The sequence below is a fragment of the Eptesicus fuscus genome, chromosome 11 (assembly GCF_027574615.1).
Source record: "Eptesicus fuscus isolate TK198812 chromosome 11, DD_ASM_mEF_20220401, whole genome shotgun sequence".
NCBI lineage: Eukaryota > Metazoa > Chordata > Mammalia > Chiroptera > Vespertilionidae > Eptesicus > Eptesicus fuscus.
Window position 1 is genome coordinate 60,628,361 of NC_072483.1, and position 18,886 is coordinate 60,647,246.

Here is an 18,886-nt window from a genome sequence, read left to right on the forward strand (position 1 = left end):
AGAACTTTGGGTGCTCTTGCTGGTGGCCATGGGGTGGTGGGGTGGGGCCTGGGGATGCTTGGCCCTGTTTCAAGTTTCCCTTTATTCTTCTCTTCTGAGCAGAGCCCATGTATTTATTTGAAATTGGATAGGTCTTGCGGGAGAGAGCACTGGAGGGGAGTCAGATCCTAGTGACCAACCTTGACCAAACCAGTTCCTCCATCTGACCCCTTGTTTCTTCCCCTGATGGCCTGGCACAGGGGTCCAACCTTCACGACCTGGTTTCTGGGAGGTCAGTGATGTAACACAGATGAAGTGCATGATAATGCCAAGCCACGGTAGCGGCCCACTTAGGGCTGTGGACTCAGACCCCCTGGCTTCCCATCCTCGGACGGTTAACTCTCCAGCCTCCGTTTCACCGTCAGCACCGGCGGGGGCAGATCAAAGCTGCTTCAGGCTCACTCACTCAGCCGACAGGCTCAGGTCCTGCTCCCATGCTCCTCGCCCTCAAGGAGCCCGAAGTCCATGGGCAGAGACAGTCATGTGCGCTGGTGGCCGCTGTGCCAAGAGATGCCTCCGTGGTACTCCTCACCTCTTCAGCCATGAGGACCATCTCAACCCGGTTTTCCCCCATAAAACTGAATGGCCTCAGTTACCCACATGTGCTGCGTGTTGTCACCTGCTGTGATGTCTGAGACCCAGAGTCAGGGTCCCTGGGGTTGGCCTGGGGTAGAGGCAGGCGTGTGCTCTGACACTGGCAGGGAAGTTCTCAATAACTGTGAATCCTGAGTAATGACAGCGTCTCCTTTCAGAAAGGCCTTCCTCATTCCCAATGTTTCCATGATTCCTCCTCTGCACAGACGCCCGCCTCCTTCCACAGGTGCCTGGTGGGATAAGGCAGAAAGCTGCAGGAGCCTGAGCCCCATGGACTAAGATAGGCATTTCAACTGTGCGTGGTCACTATCCTTAGTCAAAGAATCTCTGAGCTGGGTAAATCCGCCAGGCTAACCGGTCACTGTGCCACCGGAACCCAGAATCCGAGCTTCCTGGGACCACATACAACAGCTGTGTTGCCAAAACAGTCATTTAACACACATGTATGTGGGCAGCCATTTAACATAGGTGTGTGTGATGATCACTTTTAAGAATATTGATAATTTAAAAAATGTTTATCAATAGTGTCAAAGTGGATTTCCATTTTTCCCTGACCACGGTTGGAATTTCCCCCTGATAATTTTCATATTTTAGCATTTTGAAAGCTATAAATTGCCAGAAAAGAATGATAATCGCCCATCTTTAAAGAGAGACTGTTAATTTGGGATTTATAAAGGACTCTCCTTAATGAATGATAGTGAAGACAGATTCATCTTCGGCCTCATTTTGCAAAGTCACATTTGTAGTCAGGAGTTTTCATTCTCCGGCTCATCACTCTCTCTCCAGAAGGCAGTTTCTCAGCAAAGTGGAGGCCACGGGACGAGATGAGGGGACAGTAGCGGTGCCCGGATTCCCGAGTGCACCTCCAGAGGCTGCCTCCCCTTACCCCGGGTCCCTAATACAGCGCCCCCTCCACCCCCTGGCTGTTTGGCATTGGGGCAGGACAATTCTTTGTGATGTGGGACCGTGCCCTGAATGCCAGAGCTATGACCCGGGCATGTGTCAGCCAAAGTGTCCTCAAGGAGGGCGTCCTCAGTTGTGAACACTTCATTGCCACCGTGCTGGGCAGGGGGGACCCACCAGGCACCTGGGTGCAGGACACACCCTTGGGGTTCAGAGCTGAGGGGGAAGGTAGCTGGTTCCAGTGTGGGAGGTCGTTGTGCCCTGAGGCTCAGGGCAAGGCCGTGGTCCCAGCCAGCATGGGCGAGGAGGTGCTCAGGGCAGAGCAGCCTGGGTGGAGGCCCTGACATGAGCAGCATTATCCAGGGCCTCTCCCTGTGCCCCAGGCCAGCTGCCTAGGGCTCAGTGCCCCCAGAGGGCCCCTGGTTCCTCTGTTCAGATGCCCTCTAGCCCCAGAGTTCCTGCTCCCAGGTAAGCCTCATCCTCTTTGGAAGCGGGAGGAGCCATCTCACTCACTCGAGCTCAGCGGTCACAGCCAGCTGTTGCTGGGCAGCCGCTGTGGAACCATAGCGCCGTGGGCTCTGGGGCACTGAGCTGAGGATGGATGCAGGGGAATCCAACCTTGTGGGAGTTCTCTCTTTCTTCCCAAGGCACCTCTCTCTCTGCAAAGGCTGCACAGTACTAGTAAGTACTTAATTGGTTCAACAGCCCACTCCCTTGGGCGCAGGGCCAAAATGCCCTCCAGTGTGTTTTGGAAGTGGTCTTCTCTGGCGACCCAGAGCTCTTGAGGGGTTGTGCTGACCTCAGCATCCACCTGGCCACTTGGGCCTTTGGAATGCTCTCTTAAAATCCTATATAATAAAGAGGTAATGTGCAAATTGACCATCACTCCAACACGCAAGATGGCTGCCCCATGTGGTCAAAGATGGCCGCCACAAGATGGCCAGCAGGGGAGAGCAGTTGGGAGGGACCAGGCTTGAAAGGGAGGGCAGTTGGGGGCAATCAGGCCTGCAGGGGAGGGCAGTTAGGGGTGACCAGGCCAGCAGAAGAGGGCAGTTGGGGGGGACCAGGACTGCAGGGGAGGGCAGTTGGGGGCGACCAGGCCAGCAGGGGAGGGGAGTTGGGGGCAACCAGGCCTGCAGGGGAGGGCAGTTGGGGATGACCAGGCCAGCAGGGGAGGGGAGTTGGGGGCGACCAGGCCTGCAGGGGAGGACAGTTAGGGGTGACCAGGCCTGCAGGGGAGGGCAGTTAGGGGTGACCAGGCCAGCAGGGGAGGGCAGTTTGGGGCGACCAGGCCTGCAGGGGAGGGCAGTTAGGGGTGACCAGGCTGGCAGGGGAGGGCAGTTAGGGGCGACCAGGCCTGCAGGGGAGGGCAGTTAGGGGTGACCAGGCTGGCAGGGGAGGGCAGTTAGGGGTGACCAGGCCGGCAGGGGAGGGCAGTTTGGGGCGACCAGGCCGGCAGGGGAGGGCAGTTAGGGATGACCAGGCTGGCAGGGGAGGGCAGTTAGGGGTGACCAGGCTGGCAGGGGAGGGCAGTTAGGGGTGACCAGGCCAGCAGGAGAGGGCAGTTAGGGGCAATCGGGCTGGCAGGGGAGTGGTTAGGGGGTGATCAGGCTGGTAGGCAGAAGCAGTTAGGGGCAATCAGGCAGGCAGGCAGGTGAGCAGTTGGGAGCCAGCAGTCCTGGATTGTGAGATCGGGCCTAAATGGGCAGTCGGACATCCCTCGAGGGGTCCCAGATTGGAGAGGGTGCAGGCTGGACTGAGGGACACCCCCCCCACACACACCCATGCATGAATTTCATGCACTGGGCCTCTAGTGAATAATAAGAGTAAATAATAATAATAATAATAATAATAGTATTCCACCCTATGAATTTCCAGCCACTTGACCATCAAAGAAATGGAAGGGTTTACGGTCTAATTTGGAGACACTAAGCCAGGTCCACCACTTCTGGGTAATATGACACCTGTAGCCTGCCACATCTGGGTGCTTCCTTTACTGCAGCTGGAGGAACTAGATGATGCTTGCAGGAAATTTTCTCACAACATTATTTCTTTTTGGCAGGGCTGCCTTGGTCTTGGAATAATGATTTAGTAAGATGAGCCCCTGTCCCCCTCCAGCCCTTGGTCAGACCCTCCAGACCAGACCGGGAGAGTGCCCAGACCCCATGCCCTGCTCCTGCCTCTAGTGCCCTGTCCCTTTAACTCTGTGGGATACATCAGAGCACACCTGAGTCAGTGGGAGACCCATGTGTGGCTGGTGGGAGGACAAGGATTGTCAGGATGTCAGCGCTTCCCAAGTGACCTGATTATCTCCATGCAATCCCAATCAGAATCCCAGAAGAAGTGTCTGAAACTGGACCAAGCAATCCTCGTGCACATTTGGAAGAAGAAACGATGAACGCAGCCAGGGGTGTTAAGTAGAAGCATAATGAGCAGGAGCACTTGCTGTAACAAGAGCACCTATCTGATGCCCATTAGAGGGTGATGGGCCCTCTTCTGAGCCCTTGACATTGGCTACTCAGTTGAATCCTCATTGCAGCTCTATGAGCTAGGTATTATGTTTAACCTACAACATTGCTGGTATTTGCTAGAGTTTTTGGACCTACAAAGTGCAATTTTGTGTTATTGTCATCCACATTTTGCAAAAAAGAAAACCAAGGTATGGAGACATTTATGTGCGGTCCCAAGGTCACACTGCTAGCAATTGGAAGACCCCAAGCTTTACACCCAGACAGGCTGGCTGCAGTAGATTACATTAGGTTACATTATGTAATAGGCAGATAACATCACTCAGAAATAGACTCCGAAAATATGAAAATCTAACCTATGGTAAAGAAAACGCCATAAATTTGCAGGGGAAAAAAAAGACATTGCATATATGGTATTTGGAAAAACTGGCTAATTGGGGGAAAAGACAGAATGGATCTTCACCTCCCACCTTCCCACAGATCAATTACAGATGGATTAAAGAGTTCAGTGTATGAAAGGAAACCTTCAAAACCTAGGAAAGAGGATTAGCTGAATAATTATCTGCTGAGTGGGAGCACACAAGGAGTGAATAGCAAAGCTGTCTACTTAAAAAACTACAGCTCCTATTCATTAAAAAGATCATAAAACAATCTATATAATAAAAGCCTAAGTGACTATTACAGCAGAACAACCAGAACGACTGGTCGCTATGATGCGCACTGACCACCAGGGAGCAGATGTTCAATGCAGGAGCTGCCCCCTGGTGGTCAGTGCGCACCCACAGGGGGAGCACCGCTCAGCCAGAAGCCAGGCTCATGGCTGGCTAGCACAGCGGCAGTGGCAGGAGCCTCTCCCACCTCTGCTGTAGTGCTAAGGAGGAAGCTGAGCAGTAAGGAGCAGTGAGGAGGTGAGTAGTAAGGAGCAAGGGTCCCAGACTGCGAGAGGGTGCAAGGCCGGGCTGAGGGACCACCCTCCAGTGTATGAATTTCATGCACCAGGCCTCTTGTTAGAAAGATAAAAAACAACTGGAGAAAAATACTTGTCAGAAATATGACAAGTTGGGTAGATTGATCTAGAGGAGAAACCAAGATGGCGGCATAGGTGAACACCTGAACTTGCTGCCTTGCACAACCACTTCAAAACTACAACTAAAAGACAAAACGGACATCATCCAGAACCACAGGAAGGCTGGCTGAGTGGAAATTCTACAACTAGAAGGAAAGAGAAAAGCACACTGAGACTCACAGGAGCTGCAGAAGGCAGAGGTACAGAGGTGCGAGCACAGAGAGGGCTGGCAATTGAGGATGTGGTTGTCTTTTTCATTTGGGAGGGAGACACAAGCTCCTAACTGCTCTGAACTCCAGCTCCAGGCGAGACTCTGGGGACCCAGACTCATATGGGGAGAAACTGGACTGTCTGGCATCGGGCCGGAACACAAGGGCAGCTTTTTCTCAGAGGTGCTTGCAGCGATTACCGCAGGACACTGAGACCCGGGGGCCTCTTAGGGCAGGGCTAAAGGTCAGCCATTGCTGTTTGCTCCACCCGGTTGATTCCCTGAGACCTCGCCCCACCCAATTTACAACCCCACCCCAGCTGTGTGCAGAGGCTTTTGCATATGAATGGCCTGGCCCTTTGCAATCTAAAATTACCTAACAAACTGCAGCTGGGTCAGAGAGACCCAGAACATCCAAAAGAAGGCCCAAGACCCCGCAGCAGCTTGCATTGCTTCACAGCTGGGCCTCATCGGGGCACCTCCAAACCCCAAACAAAGAAGAGGAATCTGCAGATCTCTCTGTAGCTCCTGCTGGGTAGCCTCAGGCAGAGCTAAATTTGCACCTCCTTGGAGATCCAAGAGCCAGTGTACCCAGTGGTCAGAGTGGGACCATCCAGATTACAACTCCTCAGATCCATAAGGGACACACTCAGGGGGCAGACACAGTGAGCACCAAAGCCCCACTGAAGCAAGTCCTGCCCCATAAGGGTGTCTCCAGCACAGAAGTTCTCCCATCTTAGACACAACTGATCCTCACAGCCAACAGGCCTGGAGGTCAATTTCTCACAGTGATACCAACAACAATCAAGGCTTAATTATAAGACTGTGCACACAGCCCACAAAGGGGTGCACCAAGAGTGTCCACCTCAGGTAATTGGGGAGGCTGAGCCACTGGGCCCTATAGGACACCTAGCACACAAAGCCACTCTATCAACTCAGGGAAGCAGCCAAAATGCAGAGACAAAGAAACAGGTCACAAATGAAAGAAATGGAGGAAAGCAAACGACTGGATATAGAGTTCAAAACCACTGTTATAAGGTTTTTCAAGAATTTTCTAGAAAAGGCCGAAAAATTTAGTGAGACCCTCAAGGATATGGAAAAGGACCAACTAGAAATTAAGCATACACTGACTGAAATAAAGAATAATATACAGAGGTCCAACAGCAGACTAGAGGACCACAAGAATCAAGTCAAAGATTTGAAATACAAAGAAGCAAAAAACACTCAACCGGAAAAGCAAAAAGAAAAAAGAATCTAAAAATATGAAGATAGTGAAAGGAGCTTCTGGGACAACTTCAAGCATACCAACATCCGAATTATGGGGGTGTCAGAAGAAGAGAGAGAGCAAGATATTGAAAACCTATTTGAAGAAATAATGACAGAAAACTTCCCCCACCTGGTGAAAGAAATAGACTTACAAGTCCATGAAGTGCAGACAACCCCAAACAAAAGGAATCCAAAGAGGATCACACCAAGACACATCATAATTAAAATGCAAAGAGCAAAAGACAAAGAGAGAGTATTAAAAGCAGCAAGAGAAAAACAGTTAATTACCTACAAGGGAGTACCCATAAGATTGTCAGCTGATTTCTCAGCAGAAACTATGCAGGCCAGAAGGGAGTGGCAAGAAATATTCAAAGTGATGAATAGCAAGAACCTACAACCAAGATTACTCTACCCAGCAAAGCTATCATTAGAATTGAAGGTCAGATAAAGAACTTCACAGATAAGAAAAAGCTAAAGGAGTTCATCACCGCCAAACCAGTATTATATGAAATGCTGAAAGGTATTCTTTAAGAGGAAGAAGAAGAAAAAGGTAAAGATAAAAATTATGAACAACAAATACGTATCTATCAACAAGTGAATCTAAAAATCAAGTGAATAAAAAATCTGATGAACAGAATAAACTGGTGAATATAATAGAATCAGAGGCACAGAAAGGGAGTGGACTGACAATTCTCGGGGGAAGGAGGTGTGGGGGGTAAGGGAAGAGACTAGACAAAAATCGTACACCTATGGATGAGGACCGTTGTGGGGGGATAAGGGCATGGGGTGGGGTGCAGTGGGAACCAGGTGGAGGGGAGGTATGGGGGGAAAAAGAGGAACAACTGTAATAATCTGAACAATAAAGATTTATTTAAAACAAAAGAATAGATCGATCTAGAGACAAATGGTAGGGGAGGGGAGGTTAGAGAGCAACCAAAGGACTTAAAAAAAAAAAAAAGAAACATGACAAGTTGGATTAATATGTTTCCACGTAAAAACCTAGAATAAAAGAAAAGGGAATTGGGGAAGGACTGGATGGACAATTCATGGAAAGTAAAAAGCAAACTCATTGATTTCACAAATATTACAGGGCACATATTACCAGCCAGACACTTTTCTGGTCTTAGGATGGAGCTTGCTTTCTATGGCGTGAGACTGACAGGAAACAAACCAATAAATAAATGTAATGTGGTGTCAGGTGTTAGAAGACATATCAGTGATAGGAAGAAGAAGAAGGCAGAACTAGGAGGTAGGAGGTGGGAGGTACTAATTAGATAGGAAGGTCAGGGACAACGTTGCTGATAAGGAATCAGTTGGGTAGCCCTTAGAAAGAAGCAAAGGAGAAACAGGTTTGCGGGAAAAGCATTCCAGACAAGGAGACTGCTGTGGTTGGAGCGAACTGGCAAGGAGAGTGGTGGGACAATGGGGCCACGAGGTGGCCAAACATTTGACCTGGAATCGAACCCGGGACCTTTTGCTGCACAGGCTGGTGCTCTAACCACTGAGAAACACCAGCCAGGGCACGAATGCCACTCTTTAAGTTACCAAAGCCTATAGTATAAAATAATATAAGAATTCATAATATTAAAGAACGTGTAAGGCCCGGTGGGCACTCATCCATGGCTGGAGGAAGCGCTCCCATTCGATAAACAGTGATTGAGCAGCCACCACCAGCCAAGCACTCTTCAAGGGGCTGGGGAGGCAGCCGTGGATAAGAGACAGGAATCCACGCTCCGGATGTCGGGCGAAGTCTCAGTCTATTTTAAATTTGTTAAGCAATAAACAATTCACTTCACTATAAAAGATGAGTGGAATGACCACTGTTATTACTTTTATTCAGCATTGTAACTAGAGGTCCCAACCAAAGCAGTTAGATAAGAAAAATAAATAAAAGACATCAGGGTGGAGAGGAGGTGGGGAACAAAAACATATTTATGGAAAGACATTTAAGAACAACAGAAATGTAAGGTACTTAGATCATCAGAATAAATGGAGAGCGATACCGTGGTTATGGATGGAAGGAGTCCATGTCATACACGTGTCAGTTATCCCCAACTGGCTTAGCAGATTCCACCAAAACCCCGAGACGATTTTGAAGAACTTGGGTTAAGAACAACCATGACACGGGCGAAGAAGGAAACAAGGGGCGTATCTTGCAGGATACCGAGCCTCATAAGGGTCTGGTCATGTTAGGCAGTGTAGCATTGGCCCAGGAATGGACAAATCGGACAGCGAAACAGAGTAGAAAGCCCAGGACACACACCCCATCCATGTATGTGAACCTGATGGACCACAGAGTTTTCAACAGTTAAGTAGTGCTGGAGCAATTGATGATCTCTCCAGAAAAAAAAAAGTGAAACTGGATGCTTTCCTCACACACACACACACACACACACACACACACACACACCAATTACGAGTCGATTAAAGATGCTGATGTAAAGACAAAATTTTTAAAATTTTAGAAGCAGATATAGAAGAACGTTTCTTTTCAAAAGGAAAGGATTTATTCAACGGGTTGCAAAATGCATTGCTCAACAAATGAGAGCATTAAAAAAGAGCCACAAACCAGAAGAAAATCTTTGCAAGAAATTGGCATAAAGAACAATACTAGTGAAAGAGAAGCAGAAATTAATCCGTAAAAAAAAAAAGAAAAAGAAAAAATACAGGAGCAGGCAATTCATAGATGAGAAGCATGATTGACAAGCAAATTTGGGAATATGTGCTCAATCTCCTCTACAATCAAAGAGATTTAACTAAGGCCACAATGAAATGCCATTTTCCCTCCATCGGTTCGGCCAAAATGGAAAAGTCTGACTCAGCACGTGGCAGCAGAAAGGTGGAGGGCGCGTCCCTGGAACTCTCACACCCAGTTGGTGGGAAGCTGACTGGACAACAACAGTTGGAAAACAGTTTGCCTGTTACTTTGTGAAGTCAACAAACCAACACCCAGCAATTCTGCCACCCAGCAATTGTACTTTTAGGTATGTATTCTAGAACAGTGGTCTTAAATGGGGGTGTGGAAGAGAACTTCTGAGGGGTAATGAGAAAACGTATGGTTTGAAGGGAATCTATTCAAACCTCCAAATGTACTGCCTTCACAAAGGCACCCTTCTCCCAGCCACCCCCCTCCCCCCGCTCCCACACGCCCAAACCCTTTCTCTGGTGCATCACCCCAGGTTGTAAAGTCTATTCTAGACAGCCAGACAAAGGTACAAAGACATGCTGACGTCAAGGTTGAAAAGTGAATGACTAATGATTATTTAATAAATCTTTGGCAAGTCAGGTAGTTTCCAATTCATTGTTTTCTATGACAGGGTAGAGGAAGGAATCTAGTTATCAGCTGCTACATCGTTAGAAATAATGTTTACCGATTAGAGAAATAAGGCCCCAGGAAGTGAAAATAAAACCCATGTTAGGTACCTAGTTGCATCGCAGAGGAGAATAACAGGGTGACCGATAGGAGACCTTTAAGGATACAACTATTAGGATAAAATTTTGTGGGGAGAATGAAATAAAAGCCTGATTTCAAGAAAAAAAAAAATGGAGCAATGTAAGATTTCTGAGTGTTGAAGAGCCCATTCGTGGAGGTTTAAATAGGATGGTGATGGATACTAAATTGCCACGTGCTTATATTCCACTGGACACATTTTGTAAAATGCTCCAGCTTGACGAGCTATAAGAGCTATCTGTGAAGTGAGGCAAATAATGAGATATTTATTAGCCGTTACCCATCAGATTGGGCCTAGTTCTGCTTTATATCTCTGACAAAATTCCTTATTGTTTTCTATAGTCTTTGTAAAACGGGCTAGCTGGGTATAGTGCAGTTGGAATACAATGAAATAAAACTACCTCAAAAAATTAAAAGACAATGTAATTATTTTTTAAATGTTACTATTTACAATGTGCCAAACATAACCTTTTCAACTCTGAAAGTTATGATCAAAAATTGGGATTTCCACTTTAAAAGTTGCCGCAGGACACAGTCTTTCCAATCCTGCCAGGGAGTGCGTGAGGGGAGGTGAAGGCCAGGGACCTGGAGGAGCCGGTGATCGATGTGCTGAAATTGTACAAGAATATTCTTGGGCCCTAACCTGTTTGGCTCAGTGGATAGAGCATCAGGCCTGCAGACTGAAGGGTCCCAGGTTCGATTCCAGTCAAGGGCATGTACCTTGGTTGCGGGCACATCCCCAGTTGGGCATGTGCAAGAGGCAGCTGATTCATGTTTCTCTCTCATAGATGTTTCTAACTCTCTATCCCTCTCCCTTTCCTCTCTGTAGAAAATCAATAAAATAAAATAAATTAATAAAAAGGAATGTTAACATAAAAAAAAAAAAAAAAAGAATATTCTTGGCAGCCTGGTTGGAACCTCAAGTAAGAGAGAAGGAATGAGTAAACGGTGGCGCAGTCACATTCTGGGATAATACAAACACATTAACTTCAGTGACGCACGCCATGGACACATCTTGGAAAAAATCTGTTGAGTGGGGGGAAAATAGGATTCCAGTTTCATAAAACTCAGGAACAAGCAAAGCTAACACGGTGTATGGCTAAGGTGTTTATTTAAAAGCAAGGCACAATTCGCACAGAATTCAAGATCGTGGCTCCTCCGGTAGAAGAGACACCCGGCGGCCTGGTGATTCTCTAGTTCTCAGAATGGGGTGCGGGGTTTTATCACTCACTTTCACAGCTTACCGAAATGCCAATTGTTGTCATATCTTATCCAACTCAATATATTCTCCAATTTTTATCTCAAAAAATGGCAAACATATGGGAACATTAAAAGAATAGCAAGTGGACATTGATATACCCTTTGCCTACGTTTTACAGTAGTTAATATGTTATTATTATTTGTGGTTGAACAACTCTAAATCCTTCTTCTGAAAATAAAGACATTGGCCTACATCACGCAAAAAACATCACCCTCTCCCAGCAGGTGTGGTTCAGTGGTTGAGTGTTGACCTATGAACCAGGTCATGGCTCGATTCCCAGTCAGGGCACATGCCCGGGTTGCGGGCTCGATCCCCAGTGTGGGTGCAGGAGGCAGCTGATCAATGATTCTCTCTCATCATTGTTGTTTCTATCTCTCTCTTCCTTGTCTTTCCTCTCTAAAACAAAACAAAACAAAACAAAACAAAAAACATCCCCTCCCCCCCGAGAAAATTAACAGTAATTCTTCAGTAGCATCCACTTCATACTCAGAATTCTCCAATTGTCTCAGAGTTGATAGCTTTTCAAAGACCAGCATCCAATCAAGGTTCATAAATTGCATTTGGTTATTATGAATTTTGGCCTCTCTTTATTCTAGAATAACACCCTCTGTTTGTGACATTGACTTTTTAAGGCTTCAGGTGAATATTCTTATTGAAGGCCTCTTGACTCGATTTGTCTAAGTAGTTTTTCTTTCTCTATTCTCTATAGTTCCTACTGGTGATTAAAATGCTGGGGTGAGGCAGGGAACCATAAGAAGAGAAAAACAGTGCACTTTATTGTATAATAGTGTTACATTTTTAGGTAGTCAAATCTGTCCAGTTTCCTAAGCTTTTGGTTTTTATATCTTGATGAGGCAAGCCTTCTCTGCCTCAAGATCATTAAAAAAAAATTCATATTTTCTAGTATTTTTGTACTAGTATTTTTTAATTTATTGACGAGAGAGAGAGAGAGAGAGAGAGAGAGAGAGAGAGAGAGAGAGAGAGAGATATTTGTTGTGCCCTGACCAGGGATCAAACCCGCTACCTTGGCATATCACAACGACACTCTAACCAACGAAACTGCCCAGTCAGGGCTGTACTGATAGTTTTTACATTTGGCTTTAACCTATTTGGAATTTATTTTTGCACATGATGGGGTAAGAGTCTATACATACTTCCCCCAAATGATATCCAGTTTCCCCCTCCCCATTTATTAGTTTATTTCTTCCATCTGTGTGAATTATTTTTATCACATTTTGAATTCCCATATATCTATGGCTCATATTTTTAGAACTTAGATATAACTCTGGTCTATTTGACACTTCTCACTCTAACACATTACCTCTTTTTTTTTTTAAAATAAATCTTTATTGTTCAGATTATTACAATTGTTCCTCTTTTTTCCCCCCATAGCTCCCATCCACCCGGTTCCCACCCCACCCTCTGCAATTACCCACCCCCCACTGTCCTCATCCATAGGTGTACGATTTTTGTCCAGTCTCTTCCCACACCCCCCACACCCCTTTCCCCCAAGAATTGTCAGTCCACTCCTGACAATTCTATGCCCCTGATTCTATTATATTCACCAGTTTATTCTGTTCATCAGATTTTTTATTCACTTGATTTTTAGATTCACTTGTTGATAGATATGTATTTGTTGTTCATAATTTTTATCTTTACCTTTTTCTTCTTCTTCCTCTTCTTACAGAATACCCTTCAGCATTTCATATAATACTGGTTTGGCGGTGATGAACTCCTTTAGCTTTTTCTTATCTGTGAAGCTCTTTATCTGACCTTCAATTCTGAATGGTAGCTTTGCTGGGTAGAGTAATCTTGGTTGTAGGTTCTTGCTGTTCATCACTTTGAATATTTCTTGCCACTCCCTTCTGGCCTGCATAGTTTCTGTTGAGAAATCAGCTGACAATCTTATGGGTGCTCCCAACTAACTGTTTTTCTCTTGCTGCTTTTAATATTCTCTCTTTGTCTTTTGCCCTTGGCATTTTAATTATGATGTGTTTTGGTGTGGTCCTCTTTGGATTCCTTTTGTTTGGGCTCTCTGCACTTCCTGGACTTGTAAGTCTATTTCTTTCACCAGGTGGGGGAAGTTTTCTGTCATTATTTCTTCAAATAGGTTTTCAGTATCTTGCTCTCTCTCTTCTTCTGGCAACCCCATAATTCGGATGTTGGTATGCTTGAAGTTGTCCCAGAGGCTCCTTACACTATCTTCATATTTTTGGATTCTTTTTTCTTTTGGTTTTTCTGGTTGGGTGTTTTTTGCTTCTTCGTATTTCAAACCTTTGAATTGATTCTTGCAATCCTTTAGTCTGCTGTTGGATCTCTGTATATTATTTTTTTATTTAAGTCAGTGTATGCTTAATTTCTAGTTGGTCCTTTTTTATATCCTTGAGGGTCTCACTAAATTTTTCGGCCTTTTCTAGAAAATTCTTGAAAAACCTTTTAACAGTGGTTTTGAACTCTATATCCAGTCATTTGCTTTCCTCCATTTCTTTCATTTGTGACCTGTTTCTTTGTCTCTGCATTTTGGCTGCTTCCCTGTGGTGATAGAGTGGCTTTGTGTGCTAGGTGTCCTATAGGGCCCAGTGGCTCAGCCTCCCAGTTACCTGAGGTGGACACTCTTGGTGCACCCCTTTGTGGGCTGTGTGCACAGTCTTGTAGTTAAGCCTTGATTGTTGTTGGTGTCACTATGAGGAATTGACCTCCAGGTCAATTGGCTGTGAGGATCAGCTGTGTCTACTTCTGTGCTGAAGACACCCTTATGAGAGAAGACTTGCTTCAGTGGGGCTCTGGTGCTCACTGAGTCTGTCCCCTGAGTGTGTCCCTTATGGATCTGAGGAGTTGTAATCAGGATGGTCCTACTCTGACCCCTGGGTACACTAGCTCTTGGATCTCCAAGGAGGTGCTAATTTAGCTCTGCCTGAGGCCACCCAGCAGGAGCTATGGAGAGATCTGCAGATTCCTCTTCTTTGTTTGGGTTTTGGAGGTGCCCCGATGAGGCCCAGCTGTGAAGCAATGCAAGCTGCTGCGGGGCCTTGGGCCTTCTTTTGGATGTTCTGGGTCTCACTGACCCAGCTGCAGTTTGTTAGGTAAGTTTAGAATCAAAGAACCAGGCCATTCATATGCAAAAGCCTCTGTGCTCAGCTTGGATGGGGAGGAGTTTCAGGACAAAGCAAACAGCAATGGCTTCATGGGGCGGGATCTCAGGGTGGAGCAAACAGCAATGGCTTCCCATCAGCCCTGCCCTAAGAGGCCTCTGGGTCTCAGTGTCCCTCAGTAATCGCTGCAAGCACCTCTGAGAGAAAGCTGCCCTTGAGTTCCGCCCACTGCCAGACAGTCCAGTTTCTCCCCGGATGAGTCTGGGTCCCCAGAGTCTCGCCCGGAACTGGATTTCAGAGCAGTTGGGAGCTTGTGTCTCCCTCCCAATTGAGAAAGCCAGCCGCGTACTCAGTTGCCAGCCCTCTCCACGTGTGCGCCTCTGTACCTCTGCCTTCCGCAGCTCCTGTGAGTCTCAGTGTGCTTTTCTCTTCCCTTCTAGTTGTAGAATTTCCACTCAGCCAGCCTTCCTGTGGTTCTGGATGATGTCCGTTTTGTCTTTTAGCTGTAGTTTTGAAATTGTTGTGCGAGGCAGCAGTTCAGGTGTTTACCTATGTCGCCATCTTGGTTTCTCCTCCACCTTACCTCTTTAATCTCTCTAGTTATCTTGGTATCTGGTATGGTAACTTCATTTACAAGTTTTTCTTAGCTAATGTGTTACATTTTCTCTTCCAAAGAAATTTTAGAATAATCCCTTCCAGTTATTTTGAAAAATCCATTTAGGATTTTGATGGCAAATGCCTTGACTTTATAGGGTATTTTGGGGGAGGGGAAAATTTTTATAATACCGAGTCTTACCATGCAGGTTCAGAGTCTCTATCTCCTGCTATTCAGATCTTGTCATCTTTCATAAAGATTGATAATTTTTTTTATATAGGCTTCATGCATACCTTACATAGGTTAATTCCAATTTAAAAATATTGATTGCTATTATAAATGGGAGCCCCCTTTTTTTACATGGACAATTTCTAGTTGTTTGATAGTGATGTTATCAGAATGCAATTGACTTTTTATGTGGGGTTTGCTTCTCCTTTTTCAATATTTATACCTGTTTTTCCTTGTCTTATTGCGCTGGCTAGACCCTCCACTGTAAAAACGAATAGTGCTGATGATGCACATATTTGATTTCTTCCTGACTTGAACGGAAATGCTTCCCTTTGTTTTTAATCGTTGGTTGCATCAGGTTGAAATTGAACACGTGTGCACACATGCACACCTGCGTAGGCAGCTTGGATCACTCCACTTGGGATGCAGCCATCACATTTCAAGGGTTCTTGGGCCTTGGGTCAACCTCTAGCCTTGCTTTTTCATATAAGTTGCATGACCTTGGGCATGTTTCCAGAACACGGATGCAATTTCTGGAGCTGTGGCAGCCATCTTTCGACTGTGAGGTAGCTTGCTAACAATACTGGAGCAGCATGACAGAACCTAATCTTAAACTAATAATAACACTGCTGAGCCACAGCACCAGCCCCGGGCTCTCTGCCTCTAAATATTTTTTTCTGTCCTAAAATTAAATATCTTTAAATGCATAATCCTTTGTTCCTTGAGTATTTTATTATTTGTGGCCCAAAGCATTCCTAGCTACACAACACCCAGGTCCCTACCCAGCAGTGGACATAAGAGTCTAGAACTCAGGAGAGAGGCAAGACTAGAAATGTCAATTTGGAAGTCAAGGGCAAATACTGAAAGCCCTGGGCCTCGATGCAATCATTCAGGAAGGTCCTGTGGGTGGAGAGTGTACTAGGTCAGGAACTGAGTCCCGGGATTCCTAACATTTGGGAGTCAAAGAGGAGGAGCAGCCACTAGCAAAGGAGACCAAGAGGGACAACAGAGAATGTTGTGTGTGTGTGTGTGTGTGTGTGTGTGTGTGTGTGTGTGTGTGTGCACACACACATGCAAACACCTAGGTCCTCTGCTCTGGGGTCACATCCTACATGTCCACACTCTGCTCTGCCACTTGAATTTTTTTAATATATATATTTTATTGATTTTCTACAGAGAGGAAGGGAGAGGGATAAAGAGTTAGAAACATCGATGAGAGAGAAACATCGATCAGCTGCCTCCTGCACACCTCCTACTGGGGATGTGCCCACAACCAAGGTACATGCCCTTGACTGGAATCGAACCTGGGACCTTTCAGTCCGCAGGCTGACGCTCTATCCACTGAGCCAAACCGGTTAGGGCTGAATTTTTTATTTGACAGGATATCATGGATACCTTCCCATGTCAGTACATGTAGTCTAAGTTGTTCTATTTTATGGCTCATATTAGTCTACTCTATGGATATTCTATAATTTATGAGTCAGACATTTAAAAAGACTTCCATCCTATTGTTTAATACATAGAATTGGTACAATAAAATTTTCACAAATGAAAGGTGAATGAAAAGCTTAAGTGAAACAAAGTACCATAAAATAATAGAAGTGTCCTGCCCTCGCCGGTTTGACTCCGTGGATAGAGCATTGGCCTGAGGACTGAGGGTTGCAGCCCACGAACCTCACTTGCAGGCTCAAACCCCTGACCGGGCATGTGTGGGAGGCAACCAATCAATGTGTCTCTCACATCAATGATCCTCTCTCTCTGTCTCTCCCCCTCCCTTCCACTCTCTCTAAAAACCAATGGAAAAATATCCTGGGGTGAGGATTAACAAAAAACAAACAAACAGAATAATAGAAGTGTCCTGAAAGAGGAACCGGGTTTGTACAATCTCCGGGGAGGAAGACTTCTCAGCACAGCACTAAGGCAGTCACCTGTCTATCATCATAAAGGTAAGACTGCGTTGATGGCATCGTGTTAAAATCCTATACATTAAAAACCATAACATTAAAAACAAAAGAAACAATGAGAAAGGTTTTATAACATATGCGATGTAAAAGGTAAATATCCTCTACATCTACACATTGAGAAAAAGGTCAAAACAGTTCTCCAAAAGAAAAGTGAGCAAAGAGTGCGCAAGGGCAACAACAGCAAAATGCAAATTGTCATTAAACATATAAAATTTTAACCCCAATAGTGTTAAAATGTGGACCGACTCAGAGGTCCTGTTTTTGCCTTTCAAATTGGAAAAAAAAAACAATAAAATAAATGTTAGCACCATGTTGGTGGAATGCTGGGAAGCCGGCAGCCTCATTCCCTCCCGGCTGGGGAGTGTTTAAATCATATTAGCTTTTTTCTGACATGAAAAGTTGTTCATGCTCATTTAAGTTTAAAGAAGTAGGTTATCATGACAATTAAGGGCTCTGTGTGATTATTGATTGGATCTCGGATGAGAGGAAAATCAGCTATAAAAGACATTATTGGGACAATTGAGGAGATTTGAATATGGACTGCATATTATATCACAGCCATGGGAACTGCCTGGGGAGTGATAATGGTCTTGTAGTTACGACAGAGAAAGTCCTTGTGCTTATTTATTTAAGGGTGAAAATCATGATGCTGGTAATTTACTTCCAAGTGGTTCAGCATAGTGTGTGTGTGTACATTACCTATTTATATCTACCATCTATCTAACTGTCTATCAATCATCTATCAAGCATCTATTAGTCATCTATCACCTACCTATCCTTTACCTACTATCATCTATCTCTCTATCTCTCTATCTCTCTATCTATCTATCTATCTATCTATCTATCTATCTATCTATCTATCTATCTATCTACCTACCTACCTACCTTCTAGTGTCACCAATATGTTAAAATGTTAACAATTGGTGAATACAAATGAGGCATCTCTGAGTATTCACTGAAATACTGTTTTTTAACTCTTCTGTAGGTCTGAAAAATTTCAAGATACACACGTGAAGGGAAGACTAGGCTACAAAACAAGTTAAAAATGGTATTTTATTTTTTCAAATAGAAGTACCGTTGTATGTTTTAGAAGCTGAAAGGACACCGATTCAAATGTGAAGTGCCTGTCTCAGGGGAGGGGGGTTGGTAATTAACCATTTCATTTTCTTTCATTACTTTAAAAATAGCTATAGAAGGAATACATGTTCAGTTAAATCAGAAAAAATCAAATAAGCAGAGAGCAAATTAAAATCAAGATTAATCTCGGAGAGAACACCCGTTACCACTTGTTTTTGGGAGTGTTTCTATGCATATATACACAAACATGTATGTCCGTCTAATATTATTTTTCTTGCTAAAACAGGTCTTATGGCATACATACTATTTGACAACTTGCTTTTGCACACTCGCACTGAGCTTTATAAACACCTTTCCACCTCCTGAAAAATGTTTATTGCCTGCATATGATTGGGGGATCTTAATGCTATGGATTGCATTGCTTATTCAAATGCCCCAAATTTTCTGTGATAATGTAAGTTCTTTCCAAATATTAACTTTAATCCTCACCACCCTCCAAGGTGAATATTGTCATTACACCCATTTTACAGATGAGCACTCAGAGGACCTGGGAAACCCAGATGATCTGGGTGTACAGTCCACACCTGAAACAAGCCAATACGCGGTGTTGGCAATGAGCATAACATTAGGTGGATAAAAGGTAATATGAGAGCCCAGCTCTCTGGAGAATTCAA